Source organism: Pleurodeles waltl, chromosome 1_2 (genome assembly GCF_031143425.1).
Source record: "Pleurodeles waltl isolate 20211129_DDA chromosome 1_2, aPleWal1.hap1.20221129, whole genome shotgun sequence".
NCBI lineage: Eukaryota > Metazoa > Chordata > Amphibia > Caudata > Salamandridae > Pleurodeles > Pleurodeles waltl.
This window is the reverse complement of record NC_090437.1, coordinates 736,619,664-736,641,885: the sequence shown is the minus strand read 5'-3', so window position 1 is coordinate 736,641,885 and position 22,222 is coordinate 736,619,664.

The window sequence follows — 22,222 nt, the reverse complement described above, 5'->3', positions numbered from 1 at the left end:
CCCAGCGGAGCGGTGCTTGAGATGAAGGGCCCAGCGGTGCTTGACAGGAAGGGCCCAGCGAAGCGGTGCTTGACAGGAAGGGCCCAGCGGAGCAGTGCTTGACAGGAAGGGCCCAGCGGAGCGGTGCAGAGACGGCGGGGCCCTGTTCAGCGGTCCTTTTCACGGCGGGGCCCTGTTCAGCGGTGCTTCTCACGGCGGGGCCCTGTTCAGCGGTGCTTCTCTTGGCGGGGCCCTGTTCAGCGGTGCTTCTCACGGCGGGGCCCTGTTCAGCGGTGCTTCTCACGGCGGGGCCCTGTTCAGTGGTGCTTCTCACGGCGGGGCCCTGTTCAGCAGTGCTTCTCTTGGCGGGGCCCTGTTCAGCAGTGCTTATCTTGTGTTCCTAGGGAACCAGATCTGGGCAATCATTCCCGCTCAGTCGCCATCCGACCTATCGCTTGCAGGGACCTCCTGTGCTGGACTCCTGGGCCCGGGGGTGTCCTCCGTCACACCCCAAATGGGGCTGGTGGGGCCCTCCTGGGCAGCTCGCCTGCTGCCGGACTTCTTCACCCTGCTGCCCTTGCCCTCCTTGGAAGAATCTCTGGGGCCCTTGCCTCCCTTGGAAGAATCTCTGGGGCCCTTGCCTCCCTTGGATGAATCTCTGGGGCCCTTGCCCTCCTTGGAAGAATCTCTGGGGCCCTTGCCTCCCTTGGTGGATGGGCCAGGTGACGGAGCAAGGCTGGTGTCCTTGGGGGCAGCCGTCTCAGGCCTGTGGCGCCGGCCCTTGCCTTTTTTGCTTCGTTTCCCAGGGGGTGGGCTGGCTGTCCCCTTGCTGCTGGCCGATGTTCCTGCCCTAGGAGCTGGTGGACTCCAATAGCCCTGAACGATGGTCCTAGTAGGTGCAGGGCTTGTGGTGGCTGAGGTGCTGGTTGGAGTCTTACGAGATGGAGGGGGTGGGTCAGTTGTTGGAAAGAGGTCAAGGTTGGAAAGGAAAATCAATTTAGAAAGAAAGGGACAGGTAGTTGTAGTGGGTATGGGAGTGGAGGAAGAGGATGTGGTTGTAGGAGAGTCAAGTGTGCTGTCTTGGGTGCAGGTGCTTGTGACGGAGGCTGTCGTGAGGTGGATGGCTGTTGGGTGGGTGGCTGCCTGCGTTTGTGTGGTTTGGAAGAGGGGGTGACAGACACACTGGGAGAGGACACAGGAGACGTGTAAATGGTAGTGGGGGTGGTGACTGCACGTGTGCGGACTGTTCTGGTGGGTGTGGTGGTGATGGACGTACTGGCTGATGGTGGTGTGCATGCAGGTGTGAGTGTAGACGTCACAGGGAGGGAGGAGGGAGACGAGGAGGAGGGGGACACAGTGGAGGCAGTGGGTGTTGCTGTGTCTGCATGTGGATGTTGCTTGGGTGAATGCTTGTGTGATCTGTGGTGCTTATGTCTGGATGAGCTGCCCTTGGGTGTTGAGGTGTGTGCAGGCTGGTCTGTAGGTGTGTCTGGGATAGGCAGAGGAACATGGGAGTGGGACTGGGTTGAGGAAGTTGGAGGGGGGAGGCTAGACACAGGGACAATTGCTGCCGTCAGTGCTGAGGCCAGAGCGTTGAACAATCGCTGATGGGCAGCCTGACCCGAATGAATGCCCTCCAGGTATGCATTGCTCCGATGCACCTCCCTTTCTACCCCCTGGATGGCATTCAAAAGGGTAGACTGCCCAACAATGAGCGTCTGGAGGAGGTCAATGATCTCCGCACTGAGGGCAGCATGGGTAACTGGGGCAGGACCTGAGGTGCCAGGGGCGAAGGAGATGGCCGGCTTCCTGGCCGAGCGGGCACGGGGCGAAAGCTGAGGGGCTGCTGGGAGGGCGGAGCTGGTGCGCTGGGTGGCGGCTGTACCTGTTGTTGCGGTGGGCACGGATGTTGCCGCCACCACAAGGGATCTCCCTTCCGAGGACGTGTCGGTGTCGCTGACATCTCCACGGGTCCCCGTTGTGGAGCCCCCCTTGCCCTCCGTCTCACTGGTTAAGTCTGAGTCTGTTGCAGGGCACTCCGGGGCCATGTGAGATGCAGCTCCCTCATGCGCCGATGCCACTTCTCCTCCGCCTGATGATGCTAATGCACACATGAACAGGAAAACCAAAAAAAAGGGGGGGGAGAAGAAAGAAAGACATGGTGAGTGCATGCATTGGCGGCACCGTTGGCGGAGAGGACAGACACAGAAGCCCCCTGCACTACGCCGCGCACTCGGGGTACACTACTCAATTCTAGTGACTTGGCCTACAAGTCTATGGACGACAAATGCACACATAGGTGAGCCCGGGCCATGGATAGCTGTACTTAGCACCCTACAGAGGTGGGGGCGGGGGCACAGGGCCATGTCTAACGGAGGGGCCTAGCCTACAGAAACCGCCCTGGCCTAGAGATAGCGACAGCCCTCCTCCCCCACCCAGACGCCTCCACTGTGCGCTAATATAGCGGAATGTGCTGATACTCACCCCCTTGTGTCTGCTGTGATGTCCTCACGCGCCCATCCAAATCGGGGTAGGCCACCGCCAGGATCCGGGACATCAGGGGGGTCAATTGACGACTGGCACCCCTCCTACGTTGGGAGGCCATCCCCAGCAGAGCCTCGGCGGTCTTTCTGCTCCCGCGGCGGATGTCCTCCCACCTCTTGCGGCAGTGGGTGCCCCGTCTGTTGTGGACCCCCAGGGCCCGGACGTCCTTGGCGATGGCACGCCAAATGTCGATCTTCTGATGGGCGCTGACCTATGTGACATGTACAGGGTTGAAAAATAAATATCATCACTTTTCTGCATGGTCGATGTGCGCGGCCCCCTCTCCCCAACCTTGCCATGTGGCACATGCTCTCATCTGTCGTGCGTTGCACTCCTCATTCGCTCCCCTCCCCACCATCTTACATCCACCCCACTCAACACAGGCATAGCCCTTACTACGTGCTCCCAGTGTACTTACCTGTTGGTCTGGAGGACCGTAGAGTAGCGCATACTGGGGGAGGACCCCATCAACAAGTTTATGCAATTCCTCAGATGTGAAGGCAGGGGCCCTTTCCCCAGTCGCAGCAGCCATTGTCTCTTCCAGACCGAGTTCACAGCAGCACTTGCAGTATAGGTCCTCTCCTGTGGATGATCAGGTCTCGAGTGATTAAGCAAGTAGAAAATGGCGGTCACGCCCGCGGCGGTGCGTACCGCGGCGGTGCGTACCGCGACCGCCGTCGCACATCGTCATTGGCTGCTGAGACCCATAGGGTTCAATGTTAACCAATGCTGCTTTGCGCCGCGGTCTTCGACCGCCTACTGCCACGGTGTGCCACGCCAGCGCATTGACCTCACATCCCATTGTCACACTTCACAGGTCATGCAGCCACCATTTCAAGGGCCCACATGGCTGAATTTCTACGGCGTCACACAGGGCTAGGCCTTGCATTGCCACTCATACAAGCCATTCAATGCATAGCGAATCGTGTTCTGTGCAAGCTGTGGTTACGTACCTGTGGGTTGCTTGACTCTGTGCTCCATGTTGTCCTTCCTAGGCACCGTCCGCTGGGACTTGCGAGGAGATGGAGGAATCCTCCCGTGTACAGACCGCTGGTGGACCTGTCGACAATGGAAGAAAGACATGTCATACTTACATACAGACTTGACCGAGCCACTATACAGGAACTGTGTGCGCAGCTGGAGCCAGACCTGATGTCCCCCATTCGCCAACCCACAGGGATTCCCCCTCTGGTGCAGGTTCTGTCAGTACTCCATTTTTTGGCAAGTGGATCATTCCAAACAACAGTGGCCATATCATCAGGGATGTCTCAGCCTATGTTTTCCAAGGTTTTGTCCAGAGTGTTGTCTGCCCTGATGAAATACATGCGGAGCTACATTGTTTTCCCTGAGGTGGCCGATTTGGCTACAGTGAAGGGTGATTTCTATGCCCTTGGACATATCCCCAACATCATTGGTGCCATTGATGGGACCCATGTGGCCTTGGTTCCCCCCAGTGGAAGTGAGCAGGTGTACAGGAACAGAAAAAGTTATCATTCTATGAATGTCCAGGTGGTCTGTTTGGCTGACCAGTACATCTCCCATGTAAATGCCAAGTTCCCTGGGTCAGTGCATGACGCGTACATCATGCGAAATAGCAGCATCCCTTATGTGATGGAACAGCTACAGAGACACCGTGTGTGGCTAATAGGTGACTCTGGTTACCCCAACCTGTCGTGGCTACTGACCCCAGTGAGGAATCCCAGGACAAGGGCAGAGGAACGCTACAATGAGGCCCATGGGCGAACTAGGAGGATTATAGAAAGAACCTTTGGCCTCCTGAAGGCCAGGTTTAGGTGCCTGCATATGACAGGGGGATCCCTAATGTACTCACCAAAGAAGGTGTACCATATCATCGTGGCCTGCTGTATGCTTCACAACCTGGCTTTGCAACGCCAGGTGCCTTTCCTGCAGGAGGATGGTCCAGATGGTGTTGTTGTAGCAGCTGTGGAGCCTGTGGAGAGTGAAGAGGAGGAGGACGACGGGGACGACACAGACAACAAGGACACAGTGATACAACAGTATTTTCAGTAGCACACAGGTACGAATCAACCATGCCATTTTACATTTACTTAAAGTCTCCTGCCTCTCTACTGTCTGAGTTCCCCCCCAGTTCCTGTTAACTGAGTTTGTGACTTTCCCTTCCGTTTTCAGAGCTGTGGGCCCCACTGCGTGACCTCTGCTTTGTTTGCCCATGGACTACAGCTGTGTGACAGTGGTATGTTGTCATCACAATGTAACTGCACATTTTGGCACCGTTATGTCTAATACATTTGTTCAAAATACAAGCAGACTCCAGATTTTTTTTGTGCAAGAAGTGATTTAATTCAAGTGCTAAATTTAAGGAACATGATTGTAAAACGGGGATGGGTGATGGTGGAGTAATGTCCATGGCAGAGTCCAGTTCTCAGTCGCACAGGTGCATTGTCCATATGCCTGTGGAAGGATGGAGCAGGGGCAGTTCAAGGTTGGACAGGGTGACAATGTGGGACAGTGGGATGACATAAGGGGGTATAGTTTGCTGGCGGGGGTCTTGCAATCCTACTCTGTCTTCTTGTGAGATCTCAGGTTCCGCTTGCGGGGTGGTTCTTCTTCTGCAGGAGGTGGGGTTCTGGTGGCCTGTCGTTGTGTGGGGGCCTCCTGTCCACTAGCGTCGGCGGAGGTGGTAGGCTGTTCCTGGTCCAGGCTAGTGACAGGGGCCCTTTGTGGTGCCACATGGTCCCGCAATGTGGTGACTATCTGGGTTAGGGCCACGACGATGGTCCCCATTGCGGAACTAATGTTCCTCAGTTCCTCTCTGATACCCCATGTACTGTTGCTCCTGCATGACCTGGATCTCCTGGAACCTGGCCTGTACCGTAGCCATCATCTCCTGGGAGTGGTGGTATGCTCCCATGATGGAGGAGAGGGCCTCTTGGAGAGTCGGTTCCCTGGGCCTGTCCCCCCTCTGTCGCACAGCAGCCCTCCCAGTTCCCTGGGCCTCTGTCCCCTGGACGGTGTGCCCACTACCTCTGCCCCCAGGTCCCTGTTGTTGTTGGGGTGGTGGGTCAACCTGGGTGCCCTGTAGTGGTGGACACACCGCTGATTGACGTGTCCTGGAGACAGAGGCATGGGCCCGCTGGGTGGGAGCTGTGCTGGTGTTCCCAGAGGGGGTAGGTCTGGTGTAGCCTGTGGCTGTCTGTGGGGAACCGACTGTCCCGAGGTCCCCGATGGGCTGGGCTGGTCATCTGGGTCCAGGGAGACAGAGTTGCTGTCATCACTGGGGGCCTCTTCTGGGGGTGGGATGGACATCTCTGGACCCTCCGTGGCGGTGTGGTGGCGTTCGGGTCCTGCAGGGGTATAAGAGTATGGTTATTGCTTCTGTGTGTGGCATTTCGTGTAATGGGTGGGTGGCCGTGTCCAACCAGTGCTGGCATTCCCTTGTGGGGGCTTTTGTGATGGTGGCTTGTGGGGGTGATGGGTGTGTGCAGTGGGCATGCTTTGGGGATGGGTGTCCATGCTTTGGGGATGCACGCAGGGCTAGGTTTTGGGATGGGTGGGATGTGATGGTGAGCCATTTGCAAGGAGTTGGTGTGATGGGGGTGGGGGTGAGGGTGGGGGTATGATTTGGCATGCAGGTGGGGTGGGGGGAATGGAGTAGTGAAGATTTGACTTACCAGAGTCCATTCCTCCGCCTATTCCTGCGAGGCCCTCAGGATGCAGGATGTGCAAGACTTCCTCCTCCCATGCTGTGAATTCTGGGGGAGTAGGTGGGGGTCCGCCGCCAGTCTTCTGCACCGCAATGTTGTGCCTTGAAACCATGGAACGCACCTTCCCACGTAGGTCGTTCCACCACTTCCTGATGTCGTCCCGATTGCGTGGATGCTGTCCCACAGCGTTGACCCTGTCCACTATTCTTTGCCATAGCTCCATCTTCCTGGCAATGGTGGTGTGCTGCACCTGTGCCCCGAAGAGCTGGGGCTCTACACGAACTATTTCCTCCACCATGACCCTGAGTTCTGCGTCAGAGAACCTGGGGTGTCTTTGGGGTGCCATGGGGTGGTGTGGATGAGGTGTGGGGTGGTGTATGTGTTGTAGAGTGTGGTGAGTGTGGTGGTGTATGGTGTTTTGTGCGTGGAAATTGTGTGGGTGATGTTGTGATTTGCCTCTGTGTGATGGTGTACTCTATGCTGTGCTCTCTCTCTCTCTGTCGTTCACTCGCAATTGTGGTCGTAGGGGTTTGTGGGTGATGTGGGTGTGTGTTTTATATTTAATTGGGTGTGTGGGAGTGGTGTGTGTATGTGTCTCAGGTATGTGTATTTTGAAATATCCAATGTGGTAGTGTTTTGTAAAGGTGTGTATTTTGACCGCGGCGGTGTGTACCGCCAATGGAATACCGCAGTTGAAAGACCGCTGCGGGGATTTGTGGGTCGGAATGGTATGGGCGTATTTCTGTTGTCGTGACGGTGGAGGTTTGGTCATCGCCAGTTTCCCGCTGACCTTTGGTGTGGCGGACTTTTGTGGATGTCGGGTTTTTGGCGGTTTGCCAGTTGCGGGTCAGAATGACCGTGGCGGTTTACCGCAGCCACGGCGGTGTTATGGTGGCCTTCTGGCCGGCGGTAAGCGACTTTTATCGCCGAGGTCAGAATGACCCCCTATATGTGTCATAATGCTGCCTTGAAACTACAGCCCCTTCACGCATATCACTTAGGGGGTCATTCTGACCCTGGCGGTCAGAGACCGCCGGGGCCAGGGTCGGCGGGAGCACTGCCGACAGACCGGCGGTGCCCCGCAGGGCATTCTGACCGCGGCGGTTCGGCCGCGGTCAGATGCGGGAAACCGGCGGTCTCCTGCCGGTTTCCCGCTGCCCTGCAGAATCCTCCATGGCGGCGGAGCGCACTCCGCCGCCATGGGGATTCTGACACCCCCTACCGCCATCCTGTTCCTGGCGGGTCTCCCGCCAGGAACAGGATGGCGGTAGGGGGTGCCGCGGGGCCCCTGGGGGCCCCTGCAGTGCCCATGCCAATTGCATGGGCACTGCAGGGGCCCCCGTAAGAGGGCCCCACAAAGTATTTCAGTGTCTGCTATGCAGACACTGAAATACGCGACGGGTGCCACTGCACCCGTCGCACCTTCCCACTACGCCGGCTCAATTCTGAGCCGGAGTCCTCGTGGGAAGGTTGATTTGCCCTGGGCTGGTGGGCGGCCTTTTGGCGGCCGCCCGCCAGCCCAGGTCAAATCCCAAAATACCCTCAGCAGTCTTTCGACCGCGGAGCGGTATGTTGGTGGGGGAACTTTGGCGGGCGGCCTCCGCCGCCCGCCGAAGTTAGAATCACCCCCTTAGTGTGGAAGTGGTCAGCAATGGGATTTACAGTGGGCATGCCACCATCAAACAACTGACATATTGACACTGTCCTACATTTATGATGATCCGGAAACCTGAGACAGCACCATCAAATAATGCCACTCGGGTGGCATCACCATTGTCCTATGAAGACAAATACCTGATACTCTCATTGTATGTGCTTCACACATGTGTGGTACATAGTGCAGCACACATAGAGATAGGAAATTGCCATCATTAATCATGTGCAGGAAGGGACACCTTACTGCACAGAAATAATCAACCTGCAAAGCCCCCATCTTACTACCATGCTACAAGGATGCCTACATTGAAGCTTGGCAGCTGAACTACTGCCAGTGCATTGGTAGACGTTAGAAATGCACCATCTCTAGGAGATATGGCACATTCGTGGCCTTTACCGGTGATGCAGGACACTGCAGAAAACACCTCTTGCACTGTCCTTTGCAACAGGTGTTTGTAAACTAGCCACATTCATTTCAATACATATCAAGCTACATTGCCACAAATTGCATGAGTTATATGTACACACATGCATGCGAGCCACAAAATATCGATTAAGCTCTGTATGAAAGGGAGGTAAACCATGTCCAAGTAGGGGGTTCACATGCAACACACAGGGCACAAAACCTGTCTTATGCCACACACCACACAAAATAGGTAGAAGCTCACACAACATGGCCCTTTTGCAGGTCAAAGGTTATTGGACAAATGTACAATGATTTGCAACATAACACATGTCCTGCCTGGGTCAACTGTCATGAATGAGACCATTCCTACAATCACCATGCCCCTGATACTCAACCTTTGACTGGAAAGTGCACCACAATACAACATTACAATCATGCATGCAAACAGGAACAATGCCAGATTCTAGTCATATTCTCCACTCCAATTACAAATACTGAGGCTAGTTAGAAAGAAACGCAAAAGCAAGTCTGACACTGTTTCTTACCTTCTATTACAGCGGGCCAAGGTTACGGCATCTAGTCATGACCCCATATGGAAACCCACATACAAATGCCGAGAAGGCTTACGATGACACACACAAAAAGAGAAGAAATGTGGTTGGGAGGACATTTGGCATCCTGAAATCCAGGTTCAGGATCCTAGATGTACCGGTAGGAAGGCTATTATATGCACCACCTCTTGTGTGCAAAATAATAGTAGTCTGTGCAATTTTGTGCAACATCTGGGTTTCTAACAATTGCCGCTGGAAGGAACAAGTCCAGGCCCAAAGGAGGAGGGTGAGGACAATGATGCATGACAGGAGAATGAGGAAGAAGAAAACTCTGCTGCTGGAACATGCAGAAGGGAAAATATTGTGCACAACGTCTTAATTTAGAGACTGAACTTTAGTCATCACTGAGCACACATTTTTAAATAAATCACTTGAACAGAGATTTGCCTCTGAGTACTTTAGCCTTCATATGCCTCATCAACTCACCCACATCTTGGAAAGCATGACTAGGCCAAAACAGTTGGAAATCAATTAGGAACATACTCAGGAACTCTAAACCACATACAATGCCCTAATAAATAAATGGGCAGGTGAAATGTGTGCACAGCTTGTGGAACAAATTATATTACATAGCAACACACAGATCACACAAGTACATCTCATTGATGTTTGACAGCAGCCACATAGAAAAAACATGTGATGGCTTCTGTTCAGATGTCCGGCTTTGGTAGGACGAGTAGTTAGTAACTACAACAGTGGGTCAGTGTCTGCTATGTAACAACTCATTGTCTGAATATCACAATCACAGGTGACAACTTATAACATAACCCTGAGTGGCACTCACGTGTATGACTAATAGAGAGTTAAATACAGAGGACAATGCACCTGAATGTATAGGTCTGTCAGACTCAAATCAGTTTATATCCTGCATGCATGTCAAGCAATGCCATAGCAAGTCACAAACTCTTGGCAAACTGCACATGTGAATAAGGTCTTAGAAATGTGAAAAACATTCATGTCCTACTCATAGCTGTCAGGAGCATTCACGCAAATCCAAACGCACTGATTGTTAGACCTGACAGCCTTGGGTGGTAACCCCTAACTTTTTGCCTGCCTCCCTCCACTTTCGAGATACTGTTTTTGCTGGTTTTAAGACTCTGTGCATTTTACCACTGCCAACCAGTGCTAAAGTGCATATGCTCTCTCCCTTTAAACATTGTAACATTGGATCATACCCAGTTGGACTATTTAATTTACTTATAAGTCCCTAGTAGAGTGCACTATATGTGCCCAGGGCCTGTAGATTAAATGCTACTAGTGAGTCTGCAGCACTGGTTGTGCCACTCACTTAAGTAGCTCCTTAACCTTGCCTCAGGCCTGCCATTGCACGGCCTGTGTGTGCAGTTTCACTGCCAATTCGACTTGGCATTTAAAAGTACTTGCCAAGCCTAAAACTCCCCTTTTTCTACAAATAAGTCACCCCTAAGGTATGCCCTAGGTGACCCATAGGGCAGGGTGCTGTGGAAGCAAAAGGCATAACATGTACCTGTGTAGTTTACATGTCCTGGCAGTGTAAAACTCCTAATTATGTTTTACACTGCTGTGAGGCCTGCTCCCTTCATAGGCTAACATTGGACTGCCCTCATACATTGTTTGAGTAGTAGCTGCTGATCTTAGAGGAGTAGGAAGATCATATTTAATATGGCCAGAATGGTGATTCAAAATCTTGCTGACTGGTGAAGTTGGATTTAATATTATTATTTTAGAAATGCCACTTTTAGAAAGTGAGCATTTCTCTGCACTTAAATTGTTCTGTGCCTTACAATCCACGGCTGGCTGGGTTTAGTTGACAGCTACCTTGTGCATTCACTCAGACACACCCCAAACACAGGATACTCAGCCTCACTTGCATGCATCTGCATTTTGAATGGGTCTTCCTGGGCTGGGAGGGTGGAGGGCCTGACACTTGCATGTCAAAGGACGGTAGCCTGCCCTCACACAAAGGACTGCCACACCCTCTACTGGGACCCTGGCAGACAGGATTGAATTGAAAGGGGACCTTGTACACTTCTAAGCCACTCTTTGATGTCTCCCCCACTTCAAATGCACATTTGGGTTTTTTAGACAGGGCCTCTGCCCCTACCAACTCAGACACTTCCTGGAGAAGAGAACATGAACCAGAACCTGAATCCTGCCAAGGAGACCTGCCTGGCTGCCCAAAGGACTCAACTGTCTACTTTCTGTGAAGGACTGCTGCCTTGCTGTTGCCCTGCTGCATTGCTGCTAACTGGCACTAGTGAAGAAGTGCTCTCCAAGGGCTTGGATAGAGCTTGCCTCCTGTTCCCTGAAGTCTCAGGACCAAAAAGGCTTCATCTCTACAAGAAGGACTCCTTGTGTGGCTAAACTCAACACACAGCCTGCCAGAAACGACGCACAGCCTGCACCGCGGTGTAAAATTCACCTCACACCGAACCGGAACAACGCAGCCTGACTTTGCATCGAGAAGATTGATGCAGCGCCAGCATAGCGACTGGAAATTCGATGCACGGCCCACCGGATCGACGCACAGCTGAGCTGGAACGACACAGCCCAACTTCCCGAGAGGAACTGACACAGCGCCTCCTGTGCGGTAGAAATTTCAATGCAATACCCACCGATGCAGCTCCTGTGACTTTGTCCTGCCAGCACAGGAAATCCATGCATCGTCCCCGGGCGTCTGTAAACCCCGCAACCCGAAGTAGATCCATGACTGAGTGCTGGAAATCGATGCCCAGCAGTCCCTGCGTGAAAACTAAACGATGCATTGCCGTGTGCGCCCCGAGAAATCAACACACTCCCCTTTGTTTTGACGCATCTCCTCCTCTGTGGTTCTTTGCGGAGATTTTGCACGCAAACCAGGTACTTTGTGCTTGAAAGAGACATTGCTTGCTTTTAAAAGACTTAAGACACTTTGGCCCTCATTACAACCCTGGCGGATTGTGTTAAAGTGGGTCTAATACCGCCAACAGGCCAGCGGTAAAAAAAATGGAATCACGACCACGGCGGAAACCGCCAACACAGACAGCCACTTTAACACTCTGACTGGCGGTAGCAACAAACACCGCAATGGTAACCGCCAACAGTCAGGTGGAAGTCAATGTACCACCCACCACATTACAACACGCCCATCCGCCAGCTTTTCCGGGGTGGTACCAACGCCATCAAAAGCACGGTGGAAACAGTACACAGAAGGGAAACCACTCACTTCTCAACAGTCAACGAAGAACTAGGACGCCATGGAGCCCAAACTACAGGTGTTATCGATGTTGGTGTATCTTCTCATCTACCAGGAGTACGAACGGCGGCGACAACCATGGTGACTACTGCACCTAGCACACAGGGGAGGAGGGAGGAAAAAGAGAGTGACACACACGCGCAACAAGGATAGGGTGAGTGGGTGCCTTTCTCCACTGGTTCTGGAGGGGGCTTAGTGCCCAGTGTGCTTCATCCTGCCAAGGATAGGGTGAGTGGATGCCTCTCTCCACTGGTTCTGGAGGAGGCTTGGTGCCCAGTGTGCTTCATCCTGCCAAGGATAGGGTGAGTGGATGCATTTGTCCACTGGTTCTGGTGGGGGCTTTGTGCTCAGTGATGCAACACTTGGGGTCTGGCAGTTCACAGTCCCTCACCTGGGTGTCTGAGCCACGAGATTTGAAGTGGCCAGGATGCATGATAGTCCATGGAGGCAGGGCTAGAGTCCATCTGGCGGTGGCTATGTCTGCACTGTGGTCGTAGTGCTGGTGCCGCTGGGGGTGCTGCCAGTGGTGGAGGGAGGCTCCAGCCCCTCTCCTGCAGCCTTGGACGGCTGCCCACTGGGGCTGCTGCTGCTGGCAGCAGTGGTGCTTGCGGTCGGTGGTGCAGGTGGCAGTGCTTGCGGTGGTGCTAGCGGTGGGGCTGCTGGCGGTGCTGGCCACGGTGCAGGTGGCGGTGCTGGCGCTTGTGCTGGTAGCCGCCAGGCCTTCCCCTGATGCCTCGGACTGCTGAGGTGCCTTGCCTGGTGTTTTGAGCCCCTTCCTCACCTTGGCAGATGGTGGTGTCACCTTGGGTCTGGCAGCTGGAGTCTTTGAGGTGGCCTTTCTGGGTGGTTGTGGCTCCTTCCCCTTGCTGGATGCTGTCCCCTTCTTCACCTTGCCATGTGGTGGAAAGGATTTTGCCTCGGCTGGGGTTGGTGGCACACTGGCTGGGCGGAAGTGTGCTCCTTTTGATTCTCTGACAGATGCAGGATCCACAGCGGAAGTGGACTTGGTGGCTGAGGTGCTGGGCTGGGTTTTGGCCAACCTGGCCTGAGGGGAAGGACAGGAGGGGGGAGGGGTAGGGAAGAGGTCAATGTTAGGGACACTGGGGCGGGAATAGGGAGAAGATCTGGGAGTGGAGGAAGAGGGAGTGGATGTAGGAGGTGTCTGTTTGCTGAGTTTGGGTGCAGGTGCATGGGCTGGAAGCTGATGTGAGGTGGATGGCTGTTGGGTGGGTGGGTGCTTGCGTTTGTGTACTTTGGGAGGAGGGGTCACAGACACACTGGGAGCGGACACAGGGGGACGTGTGCATGGATGTGGGGGTGGTGACTGCCAGTGAGGGGTGTGTAGTGATGGGTGTGCTGGTGATGGAGGTAGTGGATGAGGATGTAGTGCATGCAGGTGTGAGTGGAGATGCTACTGGGAGGGAGGTGGACGATGAGGAGGAGGGGGACACAGTGGAGGCAGTGGATTTGGTGTGTCTGCATGGGGATGGTGCTTGTGTGAGTGCCTGTGAGATGATGTGTGGTGCTTATGTTTGCCGGAGCCACTTCTGTGTGATGATTTGGGTGAATGCTGGTCTGCAGGTGTGCTTGGGATAGGCTGGGGTTGAGGGGATTGGGACTGGGTAGAGGAAGTTGGAGGGGGGAGGCTGGAGACAGGGACAATGGCTGCCATCAGTGCGGAGGCCAGAGCCTGAAATGCTCTCTGTTGGGCCACCACGCAGGAGTGAAACACGCTGAGGGGCTGCTGGGAGGGTGGTGCTGGTGGGGGGGGGTGGCAGCTGTACCTGTTGTTGGGGTGGGCACAGAGGTGTCCGCCACCACCAGGGAGCTTCTATCGGAGGAGGAGTCGCTGTCTGTGGTGTCCCCTCCTGTCCCCGTCGTGGTGCTCCCCTCGCCCTCCGCCCCACTGGTGCCCTCACCGTCGGTGGATTCGGCCTCCAGGCCCATGTGGGATGCAGCTCCCGCCGTCGCCAGTGCCTCTGCTCCTCCGCCAGATGATGCTAATGCACGCAAGGACAGGGTGACAAAACAAAGAGGTGGGGAGACAGAGGATACACTTTGTCAATGCCAGCAACAACACTACCGTTGGTGTACACAACTCACAGGGAACAGCCCTATGCACTATTCCATGCACTACCAGTTACAATGCCAGTCACCATCCCATGGGGTGCAATGCCTAATGCCATCAGCTGCACACCTGAAACAAACAGGGCCCTGACCAGTAGTAGATGCCCACTAACACAATTGGGGTTGGAGTGCTTCAGAGCCTTCCCAACAAGGGACTTACCCTGACATGTTCACCCTGGCCTAGGGGCACCCACAGTCCACATCTCCACCCAGGTAAAAGCTTAACACGCGCAAAGTACTGAATCAGAATTTGTACTCACCCCCTTGTGGCTTCTGTGATTCCCTCAAGCGCCCATCCAACTCCGGATAGGCGATCGCCAGGATGTGGAACATCAGGGAGGTCTGGGTACGACGGGCACCCCTTCCTCGTTGGGAGGCCAGCCCCAGCTGGACCTCTGCCGTCTTCCTTGCCCAGCGGCACAGGTCCTCCCACCGTTTATGGCAGTGGGTGCTCCGCCTCTCAAAGTCCCCCAGGGTCTGCACCTCCTTGGCGATGGCATGCCAAATACCCTTTTTCTGATGGACACTGACCTGCAGGAAAAAGACAGCAGAAATGGCAATTATTTAACCGTCCGGACCATCATACTCATGGCCCACCATATCCCTCCCATCCCCTGACGCACATACGTTGACCACCACACTTGCAGCACTTTGGCCAGGACGCCTCAGCCCCCCCTACATGTGGCTTACATACACAGCACTCCATACATTCATGGCCCACGCATCATGCTCTCAGTGTACTCACCTGTTTGTCTGGAGGACCGTAGAGTAACGTGTACTGGGGTAGGACCCCATCCACGAGTTTCTCCAACTCCTCCACAGTGAAGGCAGGGGCCATTTCCCCAGACACATGAGCCATTGTCACTTCCAGACACAGGTCACAGCAGCACTTGCAGTGTAGGTCTTGTCCTGTTGAACATCAGGTAGCAAGTGAGTGAAGAGATAGAAAATGGCGGTCACGTCCGCGGCAGTGCATACCGTCATCGCCGGCATACATCGCCATTGGCACCTGGAACCCATAGGGCCCAATGATAACCAATGCAAATTTGCGCAGCGGTTGTTGACCACCTACCGCAGCGGAGCACAATGCCAGCGGAATGACCTCATTTCCACTTGTCCCTCCTCACAGGTCAAGCAGCCGCCATTTCAGGGGGCCACAGGCCATGGCACCTAACTGCTTCGCAGCAGACCATGGCACAGCAACTGACTCTCGGATTCACATACTGGTTCTATAAATGTAGAAATGCATCATTATTGCAATTGATGTGTGATTATGACCCTCTGCTCACTGTTTTCCTCCCTAGGCTTCAACCACTGAGGATGAATATGAGATGGAGACATCCTCCTGTGTACAGACCCCTGGTGGACCATGCGACAATGGAGGACAGACACATTATACTAACATACAGACTTGATCAGGCCACAATCCAAGAACTGTGTGCCCAATTGGAGCCAGACCTGATGTCAGCTATCTGCCAGCCCACAGGTATCTCCCCTCTAGTGCAGGTGCTGTCAGTGCTCCATTTCCTGGCAAGTGGTTCCTTCCAAACAACAGTGGCCATGGCATCAGGGATGTCCCAGCCAATGTTCTCCAACGTGTTGACCAGAGTGTTGTCAGCCATGCTGAAACACATGCGCAGCTACATTGTATTTCCCCAGGTGGAGGATCTGGCCACAGTGAAAGCTGACTTTTATGCCCTGGGACATATCCCCAACATCATTGGTGCCATAGATGGTACACATGTAGCATTTGCCCCCCCCCCCCTCCTCCCGGAGAAATGAACAAGTGTTCAGGAATAGAAAAAGCTATCACTCTATGAATGTGCAGATGGTGTGTTTGGCGGATCAGCACATCTCCCATGTGAATGCCAAGTATCCTGGCTCTGTGCATGTCACCTTTATCTTGAGGAATAGCAGTATCCCATATGTGATGGGCCAACTCCAGAGGCAGTAGGTGTGGCTAATAGGTGAGCCCAAGGTCCCCACCCAGTATATATTGGTGTCTGGTATGAGGTTGTCCCTAAGTGTTAGTGTATGCCTGACAGTTGTCTCTCGATATTTGCAGGTGAATCCGGTTACCCCAACCTCTCATGGCTACTGACCCCAGTGAGGAATGCCAGGACAAGGGCAGAGGAACGTTACAATGAGGCACATGGGCAAACAAGGAGGATAATTGAGAGGACCTTCTGCATCCTGAAGGCCAGGTTCCGGTGCCTCCATCTGACAGGTGGATCCCTGTACTACTCACCCAAGAAGGTGTGCCAGATCATCGCTGCATGTTGCACAACCTGGTCTTGAGACACCAGGTGCCTTTTCTGCAGGAGGATGGGCCTGGAGATGGTCTTGTGGCAGCAGTGGAGCCTGTGGACAATGAGGAAGAGGAGGCAGAGGAAGAAGGTGCAGTAGACGTTCATTGCTAGGAAGATGGAGCTATGGCAGAGAATCTTGGACAGGGTCAACGCCGTGGGACAGCACTCCAGAACAAAGGATGACATTAGGAAGAGGTGGAACGACCTACGGGGGGAAGGTGTGTTCCGTAGTTGCAAGACACTAGATAGCTGTACAGAGGACTTGCGGTGGACCTGCACCTCCTCCCCCACAACTAAGAACATGGGAGGAGCAAGTCCTGGCAATAATGCATCCTGAGGGCCTCACAGGAGAAGCAGGAGGACTGGACTCTGGTAAGTCATATCTTTACTACTATATCCCCCACCATACCTGCATGCCATCACAAACTCCTACCCTCATCCCCATCTCTCCACCACCTCACGTATACCCCTCTATCACAACTCACCCACCCCGAAACCAAGCCCTGAATGTAACACCAATCCATGGACCACCATCACAGACCTGCATGGACACCCATCACCACAGCATGCCCATTAGAGAGAATCACCTAGCCAAGGCAAAGCTGACAGGGCAATCACAACCATACAGGGAAACACACCCATGCACAAGATGGCACACGCAGATACAATAACACTGCATTTTCTTCCCCACAGGACCCCTACTCAACGTCACCGCAGAGGAGTTGCCAGTAACAACCAGTCCCCCCAGAGGAGGCCCACAGTGATGACAGCAGCTTTGCACGCCTGGATCACGATGAACAACCTGGGACTTCTGGACGGTGGGTTACCCTGCCACAGTCCCAACCCACCACAGGGCCTCCCCCTCAGGAAACACCAGCACAGCACCCACCCAGCGGACCCATGCCACTGCCCCCAAGACACGTCAATCAGCAGTGTGTCCACCACTACAGGGACCCCAGGCAACCCCACGCAACCCCACAAACACAGGATGATCAGGGACCTGGGATCAGTGGCAGTGGGCACACAGTTCAGGGGACAGAGGCACAGGACAACAGGGAAGCTGGGAGGACTGTTGTGCGACAGGGGGAGGACAGGCCCAGGGAACCGACTCTCCACGAGGCACTCACCAACTGTGATCCGAATAGCTGTGGCTCTACCTGGATGATCTCCTCCACCATGACCCTTAGCTCCTCCTCTGAAAACCTGGGGTGTCTTTGGGGTGCCATGGATGTGGTGTGAGTGATATGTGTGAGGATGTGTGGGGTGATGTGTTGCGGTGTGTACTGTGAGGTGCGTGGATGGTGTATGGGTGATGATGTTCTGTGGCTCAGATTGAGTGGGTGCTCCTGGCTTGTGTCTCTCTCTCTTGGCAATCTTTTTTTTTAATTGAAAGGGTTGTGGGTAATGTGGGTGTGTGTTTATAGTGGTCTGAGTGTGTGGGTGTGAGTTTGTATGGTGCCACTAGTGGTGACGGAGGTGACGTGCATGGAATGCTCTGGGGTAGCGCTCAATGCAGTGATATTTAATGAAAGGAATGAGTGAGTGTATGGTGCCACTAGTGGTGAGGGAGGTGACGTGCATGGAATGCTCTGGGGTAGCTCTCAGTGCAGTGATATTTAATGAAAGTAATGCCCTATGACAGGAATGAGTGCAGTGTATGGTGCCACTAGAGGTGAGAGAGGTGAGGTCCATGGAATGCCCTGGAGCAGCTCTCAGTGCAGTGATATTTAATGAAAGGAATGCCCTGTGACAGGAATGAGTGTAGTGTATGGTGTGTGTATGTGTGTCAGGTGTGGGAAGTTTGAATTGTCCAATGTGGTGGAGTTTTGTAAGTGTGTGTGTATTATGAGCACGGCGGTGTGTACCGCCAATGGTTTACCGCGGTTGAAAGACCACTGCAGTGGTTCATGGTTCCTGATACTGTGGGCGTATTCCTATTGGTGTAACGGTATGGGTTCTGGTACCACCAATTTATCACTGATCTTTGGGCTGGGGGACTTGTGTGGGTGTCTGTATAGGGGCTGATTTCTCTGTGTGGGTCATAATAACCGTGGTGATGTACCGCCGTGCTCACGGTATCTTGGCGGACGTCAGCACAGCAGTAGGTGGCATTTACCAACAGGGTTGTAATGAGGGCCTTTATATCACTTACACAGTCATATGCCAACATATACTTATTGCATTTTAATCGTTTTAACCTGCATCTTATCAGATTAATATTATATATTTTCTAAACACTGCGTGGTGTATTTTTGTGGTCCTATATGGTGTTGTTGTTTGATTTATTGCACAAATACTTTACACATTGCCTTATAATTTAAGCCTGACTGCTCAGTGCCAAGCTACCAGAGGGTGGGCACAGGATAATTTGGATTGTGTGTGACTTACCCTGACTAGAGTGAGGGTCCTTGCTTGGACAGGGGTTAACCTGACTGCCAACAAAAGACCCCAATTCTAACACTGATAGTACATGTGACAAAGGATTATGAATGCAGGTGTGTGTGACTGTTCATGTCCAACAAACAAATGTTGAAGCGCAGCTGAGACACTTCTCTGCTTAAGTTTGCCAGCCAATATGTAGAGTTGACTCAGACACTCGATAAGTGCTGTGGCTGGGGTTGAGAGATGAGCGGGGTCAGTCATCTCATCTTGCAAACAATGGAAATGGTATGGCAAATATTGCTTCACCTGTAGAAGGAGCAATGTCCGTTGGCAAAGTTCACTTGAACAAATTACTATGATGTTCATGAAGGACTGGACAGTGAGGTTAAGGGAGATGTGTAACAAGGAAAATATGCACAAACTGTGCCAGCAACTTTGACCTAGAAGCCTACAGTCCACAATCTGGCTTGAAAGTGTGGGATTGATCACACATTGTCAAATACTCACTAAACAATACAACATTGTAGCTATGTAAGTTCATACACATAATGACATACATTCTGTAGGGCAGTAAATATCACAGTCACATTGCCAGCAACTCCACCCATGTGCTTGGCCAGCACAAGAAGTGTGAGCGATGCAGAACACATGACCCTGTTCCACCATCTACCAATGGCTTAACAATGCTTAAGAGGAACAAATACCAAACAAAATAACATAGTCATGTCCAGTCCCTAGTATATGATAAGACAAGTCCATCACAACCCCTTGTAAGTCACTAGTACATAATAGGGCAAGGCTGACGTCAAAAACCTGTAAGTCCCTAAACATAGTAGGGCAAGGCTGACATCAACATACCTGAACCACCGCCTCGCCTCCTACCTACCCAACAGACATCTCCGTTCTTCCCAGCTCTCCCTTGCAGTCTTTCTCAAGATCCGGAAAAGAACAGCAGAAGAAAGATCCTTCTCCTACCTCACAACCCAGACATGGAACATGCTACCTCTCAAGCTCAGACAGACCACATTACTGAAGCAGTTCAGAAAGGACTTCAAGACCTGGTTCTTCGATTGAGCAGCACACCCCTAAATAGCACCTTGAGACCCTACGGGTGATTAGCCGTGCTTTAAAAATCACTGATTGAACAACCTGTAAGTCCCTAGTACATAATAGGGTAAGGCTGATATCAACAGCCTGTAAGTCTCTAGTATGTAATAGGGAAGCCTGACATTAACAACCTGTAAGTCCCCCATACACAGTAGGTCAGGGGACCTGGGTTCAGTTATCCAGTTGGATTGCTCCAGTTGACTATGCACTGCAGTGGCTTTAAAAAACTTGAGGATGTGCCCCCTGCAAATGCTCCTAAGGGGGCTCCATCCACTCTGTAGACAGCCAGGAGCCTGCCACCCATGCACAGTGAACTGTGCTGAGGGGGCTACCTTGAGGTCGGGGCCACACCAGCACCAAGGAGGCTGTGGTGGCATTTGAAATGCCACTCGTGCACTGGTGAGTAGCCTGCCATCCCTGTCTGAGAGCAGCCCTTCCACGCAGAATGTGTGCTAAAAGGGAAGTCCCTGCAGAACTACATGGTGAAGAATTGTGCAGTCAAAGAGTATGTACAAACAAAATTGACTCATCCTACATGTACCCACTAGGTGCACCAGCCTTGGTGTGGTCTGTAACTTTGCGTATGGACAAATGAAAACTTGCAACAAATGGCATGGTGCATGCGAAAAACCACCTCTGAACATTTAGATACAGTATACATGTATCTATATAGGGTAACATGTTTGGCACTGATATGGGCAAAAAGTTTTGCTTCGATGTATGCAATTACTAATGGAGGACTCAAAAGTTTGTAGGACTTACATCCCTCAACACACCACTGTAGTAGGCATTACTGATCACAGATAAAGAAAATATACCACTCACTAGCATTTCACACATAAACCAACCATGACACATGTCAATCTACCATATCAAATAACTTGCATGCAAGGGGAACTGTAATTTACTCCTTCTTTACATCATGATGGCTGGCCCTTGGGACACACCATAGATTGTCACACAGATGCACTTCCATAGGTCTGGGTTATCGAACCACATACCAGGCTAAGCCACCAGCATACCTAGGTATACTGTTTTCAAGGGTATCATATGCATGAACCTGTTTCGCACATGGGCCAGCTAACCTAAGCTGTGTGGCTAAACAAACCAGGGAAATGTATAATATGTGTAGTGTAAGACCAACAATGCAAGTTTTCTCACATGTGTACACTCACAATACACACATTGTACAAATGTGAAGGCATAAAAGTGTCATATACATGCACACTTTCAGTCCATATTACTATTCCCATGCATCCAACAGACCAACATACACAGACACATTTCAATGTTTGCATTAAAAAAAAAGATGCATGTGGTCATTTTCTGCCATAGCTTATTAAAATAATTATGTATCGCACCTGCGCATAACAAATTATACAGTGTGCCCTGTCAGCCGTCCAACAAAAATACATGCATGGCCGTCATAGGTAAAAAAAAAAAAAACGCATCACATCAAAACACAGTGCATATGCCCAGGAAGTGATGCAATTGAACTTCCTTGCTGCAAAAATGGTAAAGTGAAGCTATTTTCACTGTTCCTTTACAGTGTATGTTTGTGAGAGGTTGTGTGGTGCTGGTGTGAGAAGTGGTCTTTTGTTAGTCTTGTGTGCTGTCTGCTGTCTGTGATGTGTCCCAAAAGTCTTTTTTGCAGTGTCTTTCACCATTGTGTGTTGTTATTAACTCTGTATTGTCAGGTGTTGGGATAGTTAGGGGAAGTTTGGGGTATTTATTTTGGTTTTTGGGTTGCAGTGAAGTTTGGGTCGGACATGTCGGGGAAGAGAAGAGAAAGGCCTATGACTGCAGATGAGCTGGGAGGTTTTCTTTGGCTTGTCTGTCACTATCTCCCCAAATGTGTCATCCTTGGGTATAAGATGGAGGCACAGAAGCTGCGGTGGGGCAAGGCCCACCACCAGCTCACCCGCATATTTGATGTTGAGTGCACAGACCACCAGCTGAAGCACTGGGGGCAGACCTAATTGCCAAGGAACAGGACCTCCTGGACCACCACTGTGGGTAAGTGCACCTTATATGTGGGTGATTCCAACTTTGCTTTTGCACGTCTATTGGACATTGGGGTTACTTTATTATGTCATGACAAAGGCTAGGACTGCGACTAGTGTGTCTGCGCCAACCTGCATCCATGACAAGAACAGCAGTGCACCGTCAGTCAGACCAATGGCATATTCCTGTCTTTGTTC